Consider the following 20,206-nt stretch of genomic DNA (forward strand, 5'->3'; position numbering starts at 1 on the left):
TATATATATATATATATATATATATATATTGTTGTTGTTGTTGTTGTTATGACAGTGTCCAAATTTGGCTCTTTAAAAAGTTGATTATCATATGACTTGCCTTATAAACAAATTAAGTGTGCAATTCTCTCTTATAATCTTAAAAGGTTTGCATAAATTTATTCTTTAGTCTTCAAGTTTTGGTAGAATTCACCAGAAAAGACTATTAGTATCAGAAATTTTCTTTAGGAAATGTTTATTGCAAAACCAGTGCCTTCAGTAGACATGAGCTTTCTTAGTTTCTCTTTTTTGTTGTATTGTGCCAGTTTTTGGTAGTTAATGTGCTTTGTTTGTGTTAGGAATTTGTCCTTTTTGCTATAAATTACCTTTTTCACTAGCATGAACTTGCTTCTAATGTTTTTATTATCATTTTATTAAATAGTACTTATAATAATGCTCCTCCTTTATTCTTGCTCTTGATACTTTGCATGTAATATATTTTTACCTACATCTGTATCATTGGGTTATACCAAGTTAATTAATCTTTTCAAAGAATCAAAAATATTTTGGTCTATTGTTTGTTGCTTATTACATTGATTTCTACTTTTGTTTTTAATATTTCTTTCCCTCTACTTACCTTAGAGGAAAGGGGAATGTGAACTTTTAGAGTAATATGAACTATACTGCTCTCCTTTTTTTAAGTTGTAAATTTAGTTAATAAATTTTAAGCATTTCTCCTTTTCAATAACATTTACAGCTGTAAACATCTCCCTACGCACTAAACTACATCCCATAAGCTATGATAAATTAGGTTTGTATTGTCCATCAGTTCAAAATACCTTGTCTGTTTTCTTCACCATTTTTTTTTCCACATAGGAATCATTTAGAAATTTTGTTTACATACATTTGTGAAATTTAACATATCTTATTGATATTTATTGCTAATGTAATACTGCTGTGAGTCAGAAACTATGTTTTGCATGATTTCAATTTCTTAGTATTTATTGATTCTTACTTTTGACCCAGAATATAGTCAATCTTCATGAACACCGAATGTGCACTTGATAATATTGTGCATTGTAGTCTTGTATAATTATTGGCTAAGTCAAGTTTGTTTATTCTATTGTTTTCATCTTCTATATTTCTACTGAGTTTTGTTCCTTTGATTTCTTTAATTCATTTTATTATTTTTTAATGTTTACTTATTTTGAGAGAGAGAGAGAGAGAGAGAGAGAGAGAGAGAGAGAAAGGTGGAGGAGGTGAAGGGCAGAAAGAGAGAGTCAGAATCTGAAAGAGGTTCCAGGCTCCGAGCTGTCCTCCCAGAATCCAACGTGGGGCTCAAACTCGTGAAACATGAGATCATGATCAGAGCTGAATTCAGATTCAACTGACTGAGCCACCCAGACACCCCTATTTTTGTTATTTAAAAAAATGTTTAGTTATTTGTTTTGAGAGAGAGAGAGAGAGAGAGTGCATGTGCACATGCTAGTGGGGAAATGGCAGAAAGAGAGGGAGAGAGAGAATCCCAAGCCATGCCCAGGGCAGAGACCCATGCCCAAGCCATGCCCAGGGCAGAGACCCATGCAGGATTTGATCTCACGACTGTGATATCATGATTTGAGCTTAAATCAAGAGTTAGAGGCTTAACTGACTGAGCCATCCGTGTGTCCCTTCTTTGATTTTTATTTACTGAGAAATATGCATCAAAACCTTAGCTATGATTGTGGGTGGATTTGTTGCTTTCTATCTTAAAATCTACCAATGTTTATTTAATAATTTTCAAGCACATATAGTATTATACATATTTTTGAGTAATTAATATTTTCCATTATAAAATGTTCTTTAACTCATAATTATGTTTTCTTGAAATCTGTGTTATTTATTTATTTTTATGTTTGTACAATAGAACTTTCATCAGCTTTATTCTTTCTACCTACTGGGTCTTTACTTTTAAATTTTCTTACAAACAATACATAATTTGGTCTTTTGCCTTTTTATTTCGATTTGTTTTCTCTGTTATTTTAGTTATTTTTAATTGAGTTGATAATCTCTGCTTTTTTAATTTGTGCATAATCTAATAACATTTAATACAAGTATTGGTCCAATTGTGTTAATAGTTTTTGTATTTGCATTTATTCTATATTTACCCCTTTTTTTCTGTTTGTTAGCTCTCCCTTTCCTGCCATGTTTTGGGTAAAAGATCCATTTTCAATTTATTATTTTTTTGTATTATTTTTTCATTGGTTGCTCTAGAAATTATAATTCTTATCTTCAAGTTATGGAAGTATGTCTTTAAATAATTCACTACCTTATGGACAATGTAAAAACTTACAGGAAATGTAAACTTGTTGACCCCCTTCATACTTTTACTTTCATTGCCTTAAAGTTTGTTTCTATAACTATGCCATAAACACTACTGTATCTATTATTATTCTTACCTTATTTACTCAATAGTATTTTCAAATATAGGGAGACAATTATAAAAGGATATTTCATATTTAACAATATATTCATTGTTTCTGTTGTTCCTTATTTCTTCTTGAGTAGCTGGATTTTCCTGGTATTATTTCTTTCACACTAAATTTTTGTTGTTAGCATTTTGAGTTGTACAAGTCTGCTTGAAAAAAATTCTTTCACATTGTGACTACATAAAAATGACTATTTATTTTCAATTTTTAAAACTATTTTAAGCAGATACAAAATTCTACTTTGGCAGTTTTTTCAATGTCTTATTTATTACCTTCAATATTTTGTTTATCTTCTAACCACCTTTGTTTCTTATGAGAAGTCATTATTTTCTTGTAAGAACTGGTATTTTTTCTTTGAAAACATTTAATATCTGTTCTGAACCTTTACTTTACAACATTTTTATAATGGTGTGTTTATGTGTGGTTTTCTATTACATTTATACTTTGGAGGTTTACAGAACTCCTTGAATCTGTGGGTGGATTTTTTTTAATCGATTTTAGAAAGGTAATCTCTTCAAATTTTATTTCTGCCCATTATCTCCCTTCTCTCTTTTTTTTTAAATTTTTTTAATGTTTATTTTTCAGAGAGAGAGCGACAGAGAGACAGAGAGACAGAGATAGTGCGTGAACAGCAAAGGGGCAGAGAGAGAGAGGAAGACACAGAATCCGAAACAGGCTCCAGGCTCTGAGCTGTCAACACACAGCCTAATGTGGGACACGAACTCATGAACCATGAGATCATGAGTCGAAGTGGGACACTTAATGGACTGAGCCACCCAGGCGCCCCTCTCCCTTCTTTTTTGAGGGGAGATTCCAAGTATATATACACTTATACTGTTTGGTACTAAACCTTAGATCTCAGATTTTCTGTTCCATTTTGTTCCACGGTTTGTTCTTTGTTTCAGTTCGGGTATTGTCTTTTTATCTGTCTTCATAGTCACTGATTTTTCCTTCTGTTGCCTTCAATCTGCTATTAAGCACAAATCATTTATTCATGATATTGTGTTTTCATTTCTAGCATTTCTATTGGGACTCTTCTCATTTTTGTGATTCTACTGAAATGTCCCATATTTTCATGCATGTTACCCTTATATTTTATTATATTAGTTATTTTTTTTCCTTATAATCATTTCAGAGAACTGCTATATATTTATATATGGCTGCTAGGCTTTTGTATCATTGATCTATTTGTTTTCCAGCTTAGTCCACTTTTTTCTGTGCCTCTGGTGATCTCTTACATCTTTATTTCTCCTTCCAAAGACTTTGAAATGCACATGGCAGATGCCACAGGCTTCTTGAAGACCTTGAGGGGTTCTTCTTTTCCTCCCTTCCCTACATTCATTCTTCAGTGATTGAAATATTGAAATGATGGGCTTCCTGTACAGCCTTCAGTTTTCTTTTCTTTTTTTTTTTGAATGTTTGCTTTTCGTTTTGAGAGAGAGAGAGAGAGAGAGAGAGCATGCACGTGAGTGGAGGGAGGGGAAGAGTGAAAAGGAGAGAAAGGATCCCAAGCCGATCCACAATCTCAGTGCAACGCCTGAAGCGGAGCTCATTCTCATAAATCATGAGATGAAGACCTGAGCCAAAATCAAGAGTCAGACCCTTAACCAACTGAGCCACACAGATGCCCTAGCCTTCAGTTTTCTTAAGCTGAAAGAGAAATACCTCTGATGGTTTTTTTTTTTTTTTTTTTTTTTCTGTTTTCCTGCTGTCTTCCATTCTTATGTGGGACTTCATATTTGGGAGAGATGCCACATGCCTGAGGGAAGATATCTCTAAACTCTTCTTTATAACTTAGGCACTTGAACTACCTTCTGCCATTGCAGTCCCTGAAACCGGCTGGCAAGTACAAACTTGTTCCAAGTGTGGGACTCTTCTGGATTCTAATCAGTCACTCCAGCAGACAAGTGATTGTTAAAATTTGATAAAAAATTAGTTCTTTAGTACTTTATTCTTTTATTCATTCATCCATCAATCCATGCAACAAATACTCCTTTAGTGTCTTTGATATGCCTCAGCATGACGCTGGCGATTTAACAATGTGCAAGATAGAAATAACCCTGGCCTCTTGAGGCTTAAAGAAGATTGGGGAATAACAGCTTCCAATTTAGCACTTTCTTCTTGATACCTTTCAAGGAATAGTGAAACAAGATAGAAATGAATATCCTGAAAACCCTTATCCATGGCGGTGTCTACAACAAATTGTTTCCACAAATGGGCAACAAATAAATATTCATAGACCATTTTGACTATGAAGTCATGCTGTAAATAATTCAAATATCATATTTTTATGTGTGGGTAAATATTCAGTTCAAATTATCTACTTATTCTCAAGGATTTATATATTACATCATGATATAATATATTTGTGCTGTGCTTTTGAGAATTGGCAGAATTTAATTCCATGGAGGTGTTCTTAGTGTGCACCATATGTGCTCATTCATCTCTAATCAATGGCCTATGGTAATTGAGATGACTGGCCATGGTCCATACCATCATCTGTCCTTTCCTGAAGATTTCTTCACAGATTCTCTGAAACATTATCTTCATAGACTGTGTAGAGCTACCAGTGTATAATATGAAATAATGTCTCCCAATGATTTTGAGTTTCTTAATAAACATAAAGTATAATACAACTGGTAAACCATAATAATGATGGTAATGAAGAATGGAGCCCGGTGTTTAAAGCAGTGGTTGTGTATTTCATAAATAGTAACTATGGTGTCTGCCGTGACATCAACAAAATGGCAGAACAGTCACTTCAAAGCTCTCACCCACCCCACCCCCGCAGAAACAGTAAAACACAAGCAGAAACTGTGAACCAATTTTGTCAGAGCTTTGGAAAATACACAAAGGTTTACAGCATCCAAATGAATGCTACATCAAGAAAAGGGCAACATGAAAATGAGTGGAAAGCCTGGTGCCATTCCACTCGCTTGCTCCGTTCCATCCAGTTTACACAGTCTTCCTTAAATCTTGGGCAGCCTGTATTCCCAGTGTGCGACCCTCCTCTCAGAATGCTGAGGAAGCAGAGCACACCTCACTTGCAAATTATTTCAACATTTGCTCCATCCTGGCTGGGGGTTATTTGAAGGACTGATATAAGGCACTTTTTTCCATTTGCTTAACTAGGAATTCAAATTATATATATAATTATTATATGTGTGTGTGTGTATGTGTATGTGCATGTGTGTGTGTGTGTGTGTGTGTGTGTGTGTGTAGCCACAGTAAATAAATAAATAAATAACTAGGGTGTCTGCTTTAAGATAAGCGTAAACTTTGTTCTGTGCAACTTTGTTATGATGGTATTTTGGCAAAAGGCTTTTCAGTGGAGCCAGCATTTTGAGAGCTGTACTATACATCAATTTTATTAATTCATTCTTTCATTTATTTAATTACTAATAAAACATTCATTAATTACCAAATTTTGCTATGCTTGTTTCTAGATGCGGGTCATAAAATGATGAATTTGATAATGTTCCTTTCTTCAGAGTACTTACAGCTACTTTGAGAAGATTAAGAAATTGCTTTCATGAAGTGTCCTAAATGCTATGGTAGAGACAGGGAAGATAAAATAATTAGCAGCAGGGCACAGGTACTGACCGTAGAGAATGACTGCCAGTTGTGTCACAAAGAAAGGACGTTAGGCCAGTTAATTGGATTTGTAGACAGTGTGACATATCTTAGGAAAGGAGATGGCCTCTCTCACTTGGTCAAGGCGGACTAAGTTGTCATGGTGGGTCACTAGTATGGCTTGTGGAAATAGCTGTGTACCACATGGTATGGAATTCTCTCAATAATTTTCCATTGATGTGTGTGCCTCTTCCAGGGTTCACCCACTGGATGTCAGGCCTAGAGAGAACTAAACAAAGGTTCTCTAAGATCTAGAATTAAGACAATATAGAGTTAATCAACCCAAAGTTTCTGGGTTAACAGGTTTTACCATGAGTATTGCAGCTGTGGTAAGGCATGGGTAAGAATTATTCATATGAAAAAAAAAAGGGAAGAGTGTCCAAATTCAGTAAGGCTAATAGTGTACAAATGAAGGGAAGCTTGAGGAATCACACAGTAGTTAACTACTGCTGGCCTACAATACAAAATGTTTGGGGACAATGAGAAGAAGTCCATCAGGAATGCTTCATAAATGCTTTGTACATAATGTCACTTGTTCCTTGCAGTGAATCAAAAAGTGTTTAAGAATTGCTCAAGGGGGCGCCTGGGTGGCTCAGCCGGTTGAGCGTCTGACTTCGGCTCAGGTCATGATCTCACAGTTTGTGGGTTTGAGCCCCGCATTGAGCTCTGTGCTGACAGCTCAGGGCCTGGAGCCTGCTTCGGATTCTGTGTCTCCCTCTCTCTCTGCCCCTCCCCTGCTCACACTCTGTCTCTCTCTCAAACATAAATAAAGATTTAAAAAAAAAAATTTGTTTTTAAAGAATTGCTCGAGGAACTGATATAAAACATTTGCCTCTTAAAAAAATCTCACTGTTAAGTCCATTTGTAGTTCAGAAGGGGCAAAAATGAAAGCAAAGCATCATTTTATCAAAATAAAAGTCTAAGTGATAATTGTCACATTATAATAAATAAACGAATCAAAGTAACATGCCATAGGATTTAAACTTATGTAATGTTACATGTCAAATTTATTCCATAAAATAAGGAAATTTTTAATTTAAGAGTAAGAAAGGAAGGCTGAGGGCCAAAATTAGGATTGGAAATGAAAAAGAGAGAACAGAGTTTAATAATATCTAAGCAATTTTAAAAGACAACTTATGTATGTGGGTTCCGTTTTCTGCTTTGTCCAGCAAAGCCAAGGATGGCAGAAAGGATTACCCAAGACTTCATGCAAGTCAAGAGAGGTGAGAAGGATGCTAAGGGAAGTCTCCCTGAGCTGCTCACAAGCTCCCATATTTATTGAGCACACATTTAGGGAAACAATGAGCAGTATGTCAGTGGGCTATGTGCCAGTAAGAATGTGTAGAAAACATGCAGAAAAACAAGTGAAGACAGGGTAAAATATTCCATGGGATAAAACCTGGTCTAAGGAATTTATGAGTATAGGTAGGACCTAATCCCCTAGATATACACGAACTAGATAGGTAAAGTGAGTGCCCCCTCCGTAGACATGAACTAGATAAGTGAAGTGTGGCCACTGTTTTCAGCAAGGCCAGAAAGCAGTTTTCTGCTTTGCAATGTGTTCCCTATAATCTCCTAGCTCATGATATAACTGTTATGATTTCCCACATACGTACATCTGTTATTTTGGTCAAAAACTTACATGATGCCTAACTGATGAAACAAAATACATAACCTAGCCATATACAATCTTATATTCACATACATCCTTGATGGATTACATAGTGTCCCCTAACCAATGGCATAGGTTTAAGAATTGTTTTATGGAGGCATGTTGTTGGAGCCTTGACAAGATAGCAGACCATAGGAAATCATAATGTGGATGCGTGCATGGAACTATAGGAAAGGGAGGACTTGTTTTTGGCCTAGAGTCCTGTTTGGAATTATGAGTCTGAGATTTACAGGTTACTGCATTTCTTCCAGTGGACTACAGAGCTGTATATATAGTAAACAGGAGGACACCATAGAAGGCAGGCCTGTGAAAATGTAGCCCATCTATTAGGACATCTGGGGGAAGTTGGCTCCAAATAGGGCTATTCACCAAAGAAAACAATGATCGATGGAGTCAAGGAACTATTTAAACAGTTTTTCATGGAGGCACACACTTTGCAGAACAGATTTTGAAATATACACAAAACTTGGGAATTGGAGGCAGACTGATCGGCTTTACCGATCTGTTTTTGTTTTTGTTTGTTTATTTTTTTCTACTTACTACCTGTGTAATCTAGAGTTGGTTACTTAATCCTTGTGAGTCTTAGTTTCTTATTCACAAGATATGTAAATGAATAATGTGTAAATTAATTCACAAGATGTGTAATATTAATAATATGTACTGTGTTTCATTATTGTATAGATGAAATAATATACTGTATATAGAGATTCAGTTTTTACAGGGATGACACAACGAATACATTAGCAGTTGTGCCCTCTGCCCCTTTGCCCATCTCAAGACAAACCCACTGAATATCTGACTAAACATTGTCCTCTCACCCCATTGTGATATTGGTTTATTTAAGTTTCTTCTAGACATCTAGTAGAGTCTGAACTCAGTAAATTAGTATCATCCTTACCATCACCTTGTAGATGAATGACCTAAAAACTCAGTGACACTATGTGAGATCAAAGAGTTTGAATTTTCAAAAAGAGTGACTTTTAGTTCTCATCTTTTTAACCCACTATTCTGTCCATGTTAGCCTCCTGTCTTCTAAGAGCTGAAGGAATTTCTGTTAGTTCTTCCTTATTGGGGATACATTTTGTTCTGTCTCTGGTGGTGCCTGGGCGTTTGTCCATCTTCAAAATATGTATGTGAATTTCACAAGAAAAACTCAGAGCATTGTAGGCTCCATCAGGGCTATGTTTACCCCAAGTCAATTCAAGAGTCTATGGGAGAAGCATCTAAGTGATAAAATGCACTAGAAATTCCCATGCCATACTATATCATCCTTACATCAACTAATTATTTTTGTATTTATTGATTGGTAAAGCAAGTTACATACTTAATATGATGGAGAAAAAAGAGTTGGCCTTAGATCTCTCAGATTACAAAGTCCATAATAGCAGACCATAACTATCACTAAATTGAGTCTGTGCTGGAAAGACAAACTTTATTAATTTCTAAGAAATTATAATCAGTACATTCCCCATAAGAAATTCTGTCTGGCTTATCAGAGCTCCTAGTACACTTAGATAATAAAAATAAAAATAACTGTTACATCGTTTCAGTCAGTGCTCAAAAATGTGATTCATGGATTATAAAGATAGAATAGGAATACTATATACATCTACACTCTAGCTTAAGTAGATTTTTACACATCTAATTTAAATAGATATCTATATCCATAATTTTATATAGATATCTACACCTCTAAACTTACATAGATATCTACATTCCAACATTTATGTCAATATCTATCTTTCTAACTTTTATCTACTTCCTATGCTCATATAGAATTTATAACTGTAACTTAGATATTTATGCCCTTAACTTAAATAGCTATCTACAACTTTAGCGCTATAAAGCTGTCCACAATCCTAAACCTATATAGATAGCTACACCTCTAAATTTATATAGGTAGCTATGCTCCAAACTTAAATAGATATCAATGCTCTTAATCATATAGATGTCAACATCTAATTTAATTTATCTATAACTCTCTAATTACATAGAAATTTATATCTCTAAACTTAAATAAATATCTATATATCTCATTTATGTAAATAGCTGTACCACTAACCTTATATTAATATTTTTATAATAGAACACTGTTTTTACAAATTAAAATTGGGAACAAATTCAGTGGCAAGAACTCTGTTTCCCTACTATAGTGTTCTTTTATTAGAAGACAGATATTATCATTGAAGGGAGCTATGCTGTCATTAAAAAAAATGAAAAAACAGTCAGGACTTTTTTCCTAAAGCTCATAATTTCTATCTGCACAGCTTTAATCCCATTTGCCCATCTGCTTGGTCCAGATGGAATATGTTGCTCTTCTACTACCATCTGTGTTAGAAATTGACTGATATTACTCAGATTAATAATTAGATGAAGATATATAAGAGGTTTTAAAAAATCACCTTGTGAATATGATGGCTTTGTTGGGGATCAGTTTTGATTTGTGACATAATTAAATACAGCACAGACTCTCTATTGAATTTGAGTAATTACTTATCAGAAAAGGAAGATAGAAATGGTTCTGTGTCTCCCAGAAAAGAGGAAGGAATCTCAGGAGGCTCTCCTGGCCATGGAGTTTCCCTCCTTCTCCCCACCTCCCCCCCCCCCCAGAATAAATTTATTGGAAGAAAATTGAATTGCCTTTTCAATCTTAAGAGCCACAGGCTCTAGATCTGTGCATAACTATACAGGTTACTGATAGAGTGAGGGAGTGGGGTAAAAACAGGGATGGGTGGATCATTAATATGCATAATTTGTGCAAAAATAAGCAGCAAACTAGCTAACTGTCACTTAAAGTCCTGTCTGTGTACTCAATAGAGGTTCCAAAGTTGGCTTTCCCTGGAACATCTCAGTAACTGAGCAATGTCATTAGAAACCCAGGACCCCCGTTGTTGTCATGTGGCCATCAAAGTATGCCTGCTCTTGTTTCTAGGCTGGTGCACTTGTGTCTTCAAAGTGGTTGGCTGCAATATCTACTTCAGGTGTTTTCAAACAGCTTTATGTGAGGGAAGGCTATTCTCAACTATTGTTTCCCTGATAATGAGCAAAAAATTTTCCCACAAACTTGTCAGCAGACTCACCTCACATTTTATTGTCCAGAAGGGGTTGCTTGCTTACTGTCAAGCAGCTTGCTTTTAGCACTGGTATGATCGGCCTGAGCCAATCATGATTCACCTCAAAAAGTCGAGCCTCCAAGAAAGTCCCTTGGACTGATAACTTGAGTTTCTGGACTATTTGAGAGAGAAAAAGCTTTTTTTGTGGATAGGCACTATGCCTGTCTCCCCCAATTCACACATTGAAATCTAACCCCCAATTTGATAGTATTAGAAGGTGGGGTCATTGGCAGATGATTAGGTCATGAGGGTGAAGCCTTTGTGATAGGATTCATGCCATTATAAGAAAAGACAGGCCATCTAAGCACCCAGTAAAAAGGTGACCATCTGCAAACCGTGATAGTCATTCTCACCAGGAAGCAGATTGGCTGGCACCTTAATCTTGGACTTCAAAACTGGGAAAAAAGTGATTGTAGTTTAAGTCCCTCAGCCTACGTTATTTTTATCGCAGCAGCTCAAACTAAGATACACGACCAGAACCATAAAAAGGAAGGCTAGATGGTCCCTTCATGTCCTCAGAAGCACATATGTCACTTCCCCCTGAACTCCAACTTTTCCTTTTAGTTCGTACTGAAGTTTTAGTTCTTAAAAGTCCCGTGGTATCTCTGAGGATTGTATCCTCCTGTCCCTTACTTACTTCCTGATTAGCCTTCCAAAACCATGCGTTCCAGTTCCAACAATGAAGTTAGCATGAGCCAAGCCACCGAGACAAATTCTAGATCTTAGGTGACAACAGAATTTACACCGTTTTCTTGCATTTTGGACTTTTGTCTTCTTTCCAGGTACCAATATATATGGTAAAGAAAAACCTGTAGATTGAAAGAAGAGAGTAGAAAACCCTCTACAAGTTTCTATGGCAACATAAAGATGTCACATCTTGACTTCATAAATTAAATTACATAGGCTACTGGAAGGTTTGGAAAAGCTCTGTTACTATCACTCGTTTTTCATATGGTCTCCTATGAAATAAATCAATTTGGTATATTGGAGACAGGTAAAATCAGAGCTAAATAATTTCTATCTTGAATTATTTTGAGTTTTATTACCAAGACATGACTAAGGGAGACTTTTTTCATTCATTGGCTGTAGCTCTGGAAGATCCCATCAATAAGTTAGTATTTCATGCCAACAATACATTATTTGGACAGCTGCATACTTCCAATTTCTTCCTATTTAAATATCTTTTCATTAATTCAGAGTGCATCAAGGCAAATGTTTCAATTGAGCACTAAAGATTTTAACAAGAGTGTTCAACACCTGGTAATCTTTTACGGGAAGAAGGTACACCAAGAAAAAGGCAGTGTGAAAACAGAGAGGAGATGAAAGGTGACGTTGGATTGACACCGGAAGTGATTTTTTTAAGTCTCTGAAACTAAATTATTGCACCTGATCTTTATGGAAGACTATATGAATGAATGCATGACTTATAGGACTTATAAACTTTTGGAGCTGAAGAGATCTGAGAATTCATGTCTTTGATTTCCCTATATTTTATAGATTAATAAATCAAAGCATAGAGTGCTTGAGATAACTTATAAAAGATTATTCACGCATTTTTTGACAGAACCATGTCTAGAACCTTGAAGACTTAATAAGCATGCTTTCCGCAATACTATACTACATCTGAATCAGAAAATTGATGAACCACTAAATAGATTTTATTTCTCCCTTGTTAGGATATTCTGCAACACTTGCAGAAACAATGAACTTTTCCACATGGCCCATGCTTAGTCCTTTCTGATGCAACAAGCCCACTCATCTGAAACAGCATTAGTGATTTGAAGATAGTTATAGTTTCTTACTCACTCACCTCTTCTCTGAGCTAAGTCACCCCAATAAATCATTGTCACAGGCAGTGGCTGTATTTCTTCCCTTTTTCATTCCATGAAAACCAGACCTATTATTTTACAGGATCCTAAAATAGGTTCTCCCCTTGCTCAATGCAGTTGGCATCCTGCAGGGCAGAGTGTATTTACAACAATGGATTAATAGTAGTATATTTTCTGTTTGTATTCATATCCATCTGTGTTTCAGCTTCCAAATTAAGAGATTCACACCTGTTTTACATTCATAGTTGATGATAAGGACTAAGAGTACTCACCCACAGGTGACTAACCTCTCCTTCTTGGCCAAGAAAATACTACACTTCCCCTCCCACTTTTCGTTTGGTGTAGCCATGTGACTAATTCCAGCTCGTGAAGTTGAGTGAGCATGTGCTATATCATTTCTGGATGCAAACATTTCACAGCATATGTATTACCCTTCCACACTGTTTTCCTTTGTCATGTCAACCAGGGGATCATACAGGTTCCAGATGGTAAAGGCACAGGGTAATAGAGTTGCTATCTCCCTGGGTCTCCGAGAAGGTGGATGGTCTAGAGGGCTGCTGCCTTCTGTGGCAGATTTTGCATGAGTGGGAAGTGAAACTTTGAGATTAGGAAGCTCTTTGTCTCTTCAGCATTATTTAGCTTATCCTGACTAATAATCTTTAGTCAGATAACTTAACCTTCTTCCAAGATGCTTTTAATATTCACATTTGGGAGAGTAAAGTTTGGTCATTCATTTATCTAGTCACACTCATCTATGAAATCTATTTGATTCTAAGAATTTTGCTAAGTACCAGGAACCTTGAAATGAACAGAACCCAAAATTGACCTGTAGTACTTCACAGTTTGGTACAGAAAACAAACAAAAGTATAATGGAGAGATAGATGCTAAATATGAGGCATGTACTCAGCACCCTTGTTGAACCAAGAACAGATCTAACTCTGCATGGAAAGTCAATGGGGCTTTATCCAAGAGTTGACATTTGAGCTAAAAAGGGAATGAACATGAACTCACCTGTTGGGCAAAAGTTGGTTGACGACAAACCACAGAGAGGAAATAGCATGTGCAGTGGCACAGGGTGATAAAACAACATATTTTTGCAAATTTTCATGGCCTGGTTAAAATGAAGGACAATCATTAGAGATGAAGTTAGAACAAGAGGCAAGGGCCAGATCATGGAGGGATTTTGTGTCATTCCATGGGTTTGGGTTTTGCTTCTACAGATCTGTGTTGGTACACAGGCTTTACCATGTCTGCAATCTACAACAAATTGCAGCAGCTCCCTGAAGCTCTGGGCCAAGATGGATTCAGAATGTGTTTATACTTAATTTGTAAAGTCCACCATGGGATAACAGAGTAGTATCATACATGATCAAATCTTTGCAATGAATTAGCGTCAATCCAGTACACATAGGAGTAATTCACTATCTGAAGACCATACAAATACCCAGGGGTTCCATTTTGTGTTTTTGTTTGTTTTTTGTTTGTTTTTTTGTTTGTTTGTTTCATGAAAAAAAAATAACAATAACCAAACACACACACACACACACACACACACACACATGCGCAGAATTCTGTAACTGTTACATCAATGAGAGTGTGAAATGGAATTCAGAGCTGAAATCAGCAGATAGAATACATCTTTCTAAAACCAATAAATAAAAAGAATATAATCGTTTAGGGGTCTGTAAGATGTTTCTCCCTTCTTTTTGGCTGTGCAAAGAAGAAATTATTAATCTCAAAAAATAATAAATTAAAACAGGAAGCTTCAAATAAGAGCATGGGGAAACTACATTGTCTCCAAATTCCAGCATTCAGGAGTAAGCGTCATTAACAATTGGAGGTCTTCATTGTAGATAGCATTCCATGTGTAAACACAGGTAAAAGATTGAGAGATGAATGTTTTGGGAATCAATGTGTTGGGGATGCAAAGCTTCTGAGTATGAAATTATATTATTGGCTATTTCATATTTATTTACAGGAAGTGCTACTACTTTATGAGGCATTCTTGGATGGAAAAACCTAATGGCTACCATGGAGGCAAGGAAACTAATTGTCACAGTCTGAAGCTTTGGGTTCAGACAATATACCCATAACAGAGTCAAAAATTGTGTTTGTAGGATTTGCTTTTTGTTCAGGGTTACACAGCTGATGGAGACCATAACATATGCTTGACCTAAGGTAATATTGACTGTGTGGTACATATCTTTGTTCTCCCCATTAGTTTGAGGTTTATCTTCACATATAGAGAATTTCTTTCTGAAAGGCAGAAGAAACAGCTGTCTCGGGAAATCATGTCTTTATCAACAGATTGTTAAACCCTAAGAAACTGAGATACCATATTGCTAGCATGTGTTTCCTTTTACAAACATAATCTGTAAATATTGATTATAAAAAAAAATCTGAATTACTTGAGTTGACCAATGATTTGATTAGATCACATAATAAGTATACTTCTCTGATTTTTACATTTTGTAAATCATTTGGTATGTTATTATTCTGATTGCATTCTAATAAATCTTACTGGGTTCTCATTTTAATCTTGTCTTCATGAAAAGTGGTTTCCAAATCTTCTCATACATCTGGAAATCTGAAACTAGAGTGCACAGAAACTGGGAAGTCAAAAACAGAGATCAAGAAAAAGGGAAGAATGCCCCAGGATCTATCCTGGCAACCAGAAAGCTCGGAGACTGTTGATTTTATATATAAAACTACTATTACAAGAATGGTTCCCACCAGAGCATTACAACACCTGAAGAAAAAAGAAATCCAATGCTTAGAGATTTCAAAGAAAATTATATTTAATTGACAACATTTTCCAAACAATCAATAGCTTACCGTCGTAATTTGCTATTAAATCTCATATGGCTCTAAGCAAACCATAGTCAGTTGAGTTATAATGTTGCATAAAGGCGAAATGAAAGCAATTATTATCTATTTTAATATAGAACTATAAAGTCACATAGACTAAAAAACGTTTGATAGTTCATATTCTAAAGAGTGTCAGAGGAAGCATAAGAGCAAAGTGGCTAGAAGGGAGTGTCAGGGTGAATGAAAACCGGCTTGCCATGACTTGCTTTTGTGCATTCCCCATAGGCATCTTCCTTTAAAAGGGCCAGGGAAGGAGGTGCCAATCAAAGGCTACATTTCCTTTTGCATATGACATCTTCCCTTAAGAGGATAATTCTGGATTACTTCAAAGAACTATCGGCTAACTAATAAGAGGGACATACTCTATCACATATTTTACCATTTAACACAAAAAGCTGCAAGATTCTTGGCATGGATTTACTGCTGCTAGCATCTCTTATGGTCTACAATATGACACAAATTTACTTTTCCAATGCAACTTGAGTAAATATATGTCTGGTGGGAAATATTTTATCTGATGGGCATCTCAATGAAAAATTTTACTTCTAAAGTGGGAGGAACTTAAAGTGGTCAAGAAATATAGCTATAATAAAATATATATTCTAGGGAAACAGTGAAGAAACAGCTCCAGAAAAGAGAAAATCCAGAATAGAATAATTTATGCTTACAAATAAAAAACATGATGAGAGTCTTAATAGATTTGTTTATTTGGAAGCTATAAATGCCAAGAGAGGGTTTTTTTTTTCTTTTGGCACTTCTATATTTTTGTTTGAGGATAGAAATATTAACAGTAATGGGGTGAATCACAGAGGCAAGAAAAGCCCACAGTCACAGACCTGTGAACTGTATACAGGCATATAAACTTCACAGTAAAAATTCAAGGAGTGTGCACTCTGAGATGAAAAATGATAAATTTAACCTCAAGGTTTGATTGGCTTCAAATTGATGGTACGAAAGGAAAGAGAAACACCATAACAGAGACTAGGTACAAAGTCCTAGCCATCCTAGTGCCTAATCCGTAATTCAGATGGCTGGGAAATTGACTCCCCAGATTCACAGCACTCACTGGAGTGCAATTAATTTGTGGTGTGGCCCCACCCTGCTAGGTAGGTGCAGGTGTATGTTCTCCCGAGCCAAATTTCCCATTCAGAGGAATCTTTAAGGTCACAAAAGCTACACTCCTGGACTGAAGAGGAAATTGGGCAAGCACTCAGGGGATAAAAAAAAAGCAATGGAGGAAAATAACAGATATCCTTCCAAATGATTGAATTTCCAATCAGTTTCTGCTTGTGCAGCTGTACAATATTCTACTCACATTTTCAAAGACTTTTCACAGAAACACTAGGAATCCAGCTCAGTGTAGCTATTTAAAAAGAATATGATACTAACCATGATGACAATTATGATGACAGAAATTAGTATGATACTACTCAAAATTTTACATTTTAATCAAACTTTTGGCATTCAAGACAGATTTTAAATTATTGTTTTATTTCATTTTACAACAGTCCTATTTGGGAGGTAATCTCCAAACAAATTATTCTAGGAAAATCAACTTACTAAAGGCCAGAAATTAAGTCTTTGAAATCTGAGAGTAGCAAAGCATCCAATGGATTATGCTACATTATGTCTCATCAAAATGGTTCCTATCAGCAGAGCTAGAAAGACAGATTTATCAATTTAAACAAATAATGCATTAACAATCTGGTGTATGCAAGTCACTGTGCCAAGCCATAAATATGTAGAAATACGTAAGAAATAGTTCATCTCATCATAGCCAATAGGGAGATAACTATGTAAACAAATGGATTAAAATACAATATTAATTTTTATGATGGCTGAGGTATAAGTTATAGAGGTAATGCAGGAGGGAGTGATGGTCACTCTGTCAGAGTGGAGGAAGACTCAAACAACATTTTCTGAGGATAACAGTGCTTTAGAATGCCATTTAATGTTTTGAAATCTTTATAAGCCGTGGATAAATTTTCTGTCTGATAACTCACTGAAGTTTAGTAAAAGTTACAACGCAACTCAATAAACAAGTATTAAATCCCGCCTTGCGCCAGACACTATAAATGCCGCGTGTAGTGCACGCCCCCATGAAGATTATGGAATGGGAGGAGATACAAACATATAGGAGCAAGTTTTCAAAATATTATGGCAATGCTCTGATAAGGAGTAACACAATGTGCTCAGTTGCTCAATAACTTTAGTCTATAAACAACTTGACCTGAGAGATCATGCAGAATGGGGGGTAGAAGAGCTTCTGAGAGGATGATATCTGAGCGGAGTACTGACTCTGTAATAGCATATAGCCAGGGAAAGAGAATGGGGTGCTTGGTGGGAAGGGGAAGAAGATGGCAGAGTGTGGTGGTTGTAAAGGAAACGCTCCAGACAAGAGAAACATAATGTGCCGGGAGGTACAGGAAAACAGAAGCTCTATGGTGTAAATAAGGCTGGAGGAATTAAGGCTTGGTGGGTTATATGGCCAAGGAAGGACACAGTCACCTTAGTGTTTCCAAAAAAGCTCACTTGTTTTTGAAATTTGTTTTGAAAGGAACAGTATTTGAGACAGGGCAGCAGAGAGACGTCTATTTTAGAGATCCAGGTAAGAGGCAATGAGGACCTGAGTAAGACAGAAGTAGAAGGCAGTGAGAGGAAGAGCAGGTCCAAGAAACATTTTGATGATAAATTGATAGGATGCCTTTATTGTTGTGGGAAGGTGAGAGTTTATGGCCTAGCTAACTTGATGGTTTCATATGGCAGGAATTTAATGGAACAATAGCATTATTTCCTTCGTTTTTAATGGAACAATAGCATTATTTCCTTGCTCCATCTACAGAGCATAATTATAAAGGTGCTGTGTTTCATCTTCTGTAGCCAAAAAAATCAATATATGTATGTGTATCTATGACTTTAAACTCTCTCTCTGTATATCTCTCTCTCTCTTCATATTATCTATTATCTATCTATATCTATCTATCTATCTATCTATCTATCTATCTATCACCTATCTATATCTATCTATCTATCTCAATATCTATATCTGCCACTCAAAGCTTTGCTTTATTGCCACTCAAACAAAAAGGCAATTCTAACAGGCATTATTAAGAAGTTTTAAGCACTGGGGCATTAGTCTAAAAGTTTTCACTTCCTTGATAATATAAGGTAATCATAGTTTCAGAAGATTTGCTAGTTTTTGTTTTAGTTATTTGAATATTTCTCCTTTCTCTTTTAAAAACATTCCAGAAGGTCCTGAAAAAGAGGAAAGTCATTTATAAGATAGGTAGTATCCTTGCTCATCATTGATCACTTCAATAACAGTTTCATGCATTTTATTGATATTTATTTAAAAGTTGTGCTAGTTCAGGGACGCCTGGGTAGCTTGGTCAGTTGAGCATCCAACTTCAGCTCTGGTCATGGTCTCAGAGTTCATGAGTTTGAGCTCCCATATCGGGCTCTGTGCTGACAGCACAGTGCCTGGAGCCTGCTTCGGATTCTGTGTCTCCCTCTCTCCTTGTCCTTCTCCCAATTGTTCTCTCTCTGTCAAAAACAAACATTAAAAAAAAAAGTTGTGCTAGTTCATATTCCCCTGGGAAGCAGATGGTGTGACAGAGTTAAGAGTGCAAGAGACTTTGTGGTACAAAACACAGTGAGGAGAAGAATAATTGGGCAAGTGAAGCTTCCGAAATGTTGTGCAAATCTACTATCTGTGGACGAAAAGGATGGTAGGAAATCAGAGGGGGGACCCCACTGTGCAGCAGAAGAGTCCTACTTAGGACAGAAATGGCCAGACTCTCATATCTCCATACTCTCCACTCAAGGGCTGCCCAAGGAGAGTCTTGCTTGAGATATAATGCTGGGGGGATTCTTGCAACATAACAACTGTTCCTTCCTTGAGGGAGCTCCAAATGAAGGATCACTTGACTTCTGTTATCCACCCAACACTATGTGGTCCACATCTCCAAACACATTTGGGGAGCAAGTTTCCCCAGCTTATCAGTAAGACTTTTTTTCTTTTTCTTTTTTTTTCCCCCTTAGGAGGATTTTGAAAAGAAAAGTTGGTGGGATGAATGACATTCTCAACACTGCACTTGGTCACATGGCCTGAACTTGTACTCCTTCACTCCCTCCCTACACTACACTCTGGACATATTGTCTCTGTTGGTCTTGGAGGCTTGCCTAGTGGTGTGAGCCATACCCTCAATGGGGGGCAGCCTGAGTCTCTGGTAACCATTCTAGTTTATTTCAGAAACAGAACCACAAGGGGCACTCCAGTGCATAGGTACTGCTTCCTGCCTTCCTAGGGTATCAGCAGCCCTACCTCCACCCAGGTAATCAGGGTCAATTACCTTGTCAGGATGGTGACTCCTCTTCTTACCCAAAAAAATCTGGTGATGTCAACTGGCCATGTCCTTTTGTCTTTCCTCTTTTTTTCTTGGATAGACTTGCTAGAAGTTGATCAACTTTACTGATGTTTTCAAAGAACCAGATAGTTCATTAATTTTCTCTGTTGTTGTCTTGTTTTTAATTCTATTGATTTCTGATCCTTTTCATTCCCCTTGCTCTGCTTGCTACAGATTAAATTTGCTCTTCATGTTTTAGTATTCTGAAGTGAAAGCTTAGGATTTTGATTTTAGGTT

Source organism: Puma concolor, chromosome C1 (genome assembly GCF_028749965.1).
Source record: "Puma concolor isolate L17-30 chromosome C1, mPumCon1.1.hap2, whole genome shotgun sequence".
NCBI classification, from domain to species: domain Eukaryota; kingdom Metazoa; phylum Chordata; class Mammalia; order Carnivora; family Felidae; genus Puma; species Puma concolor.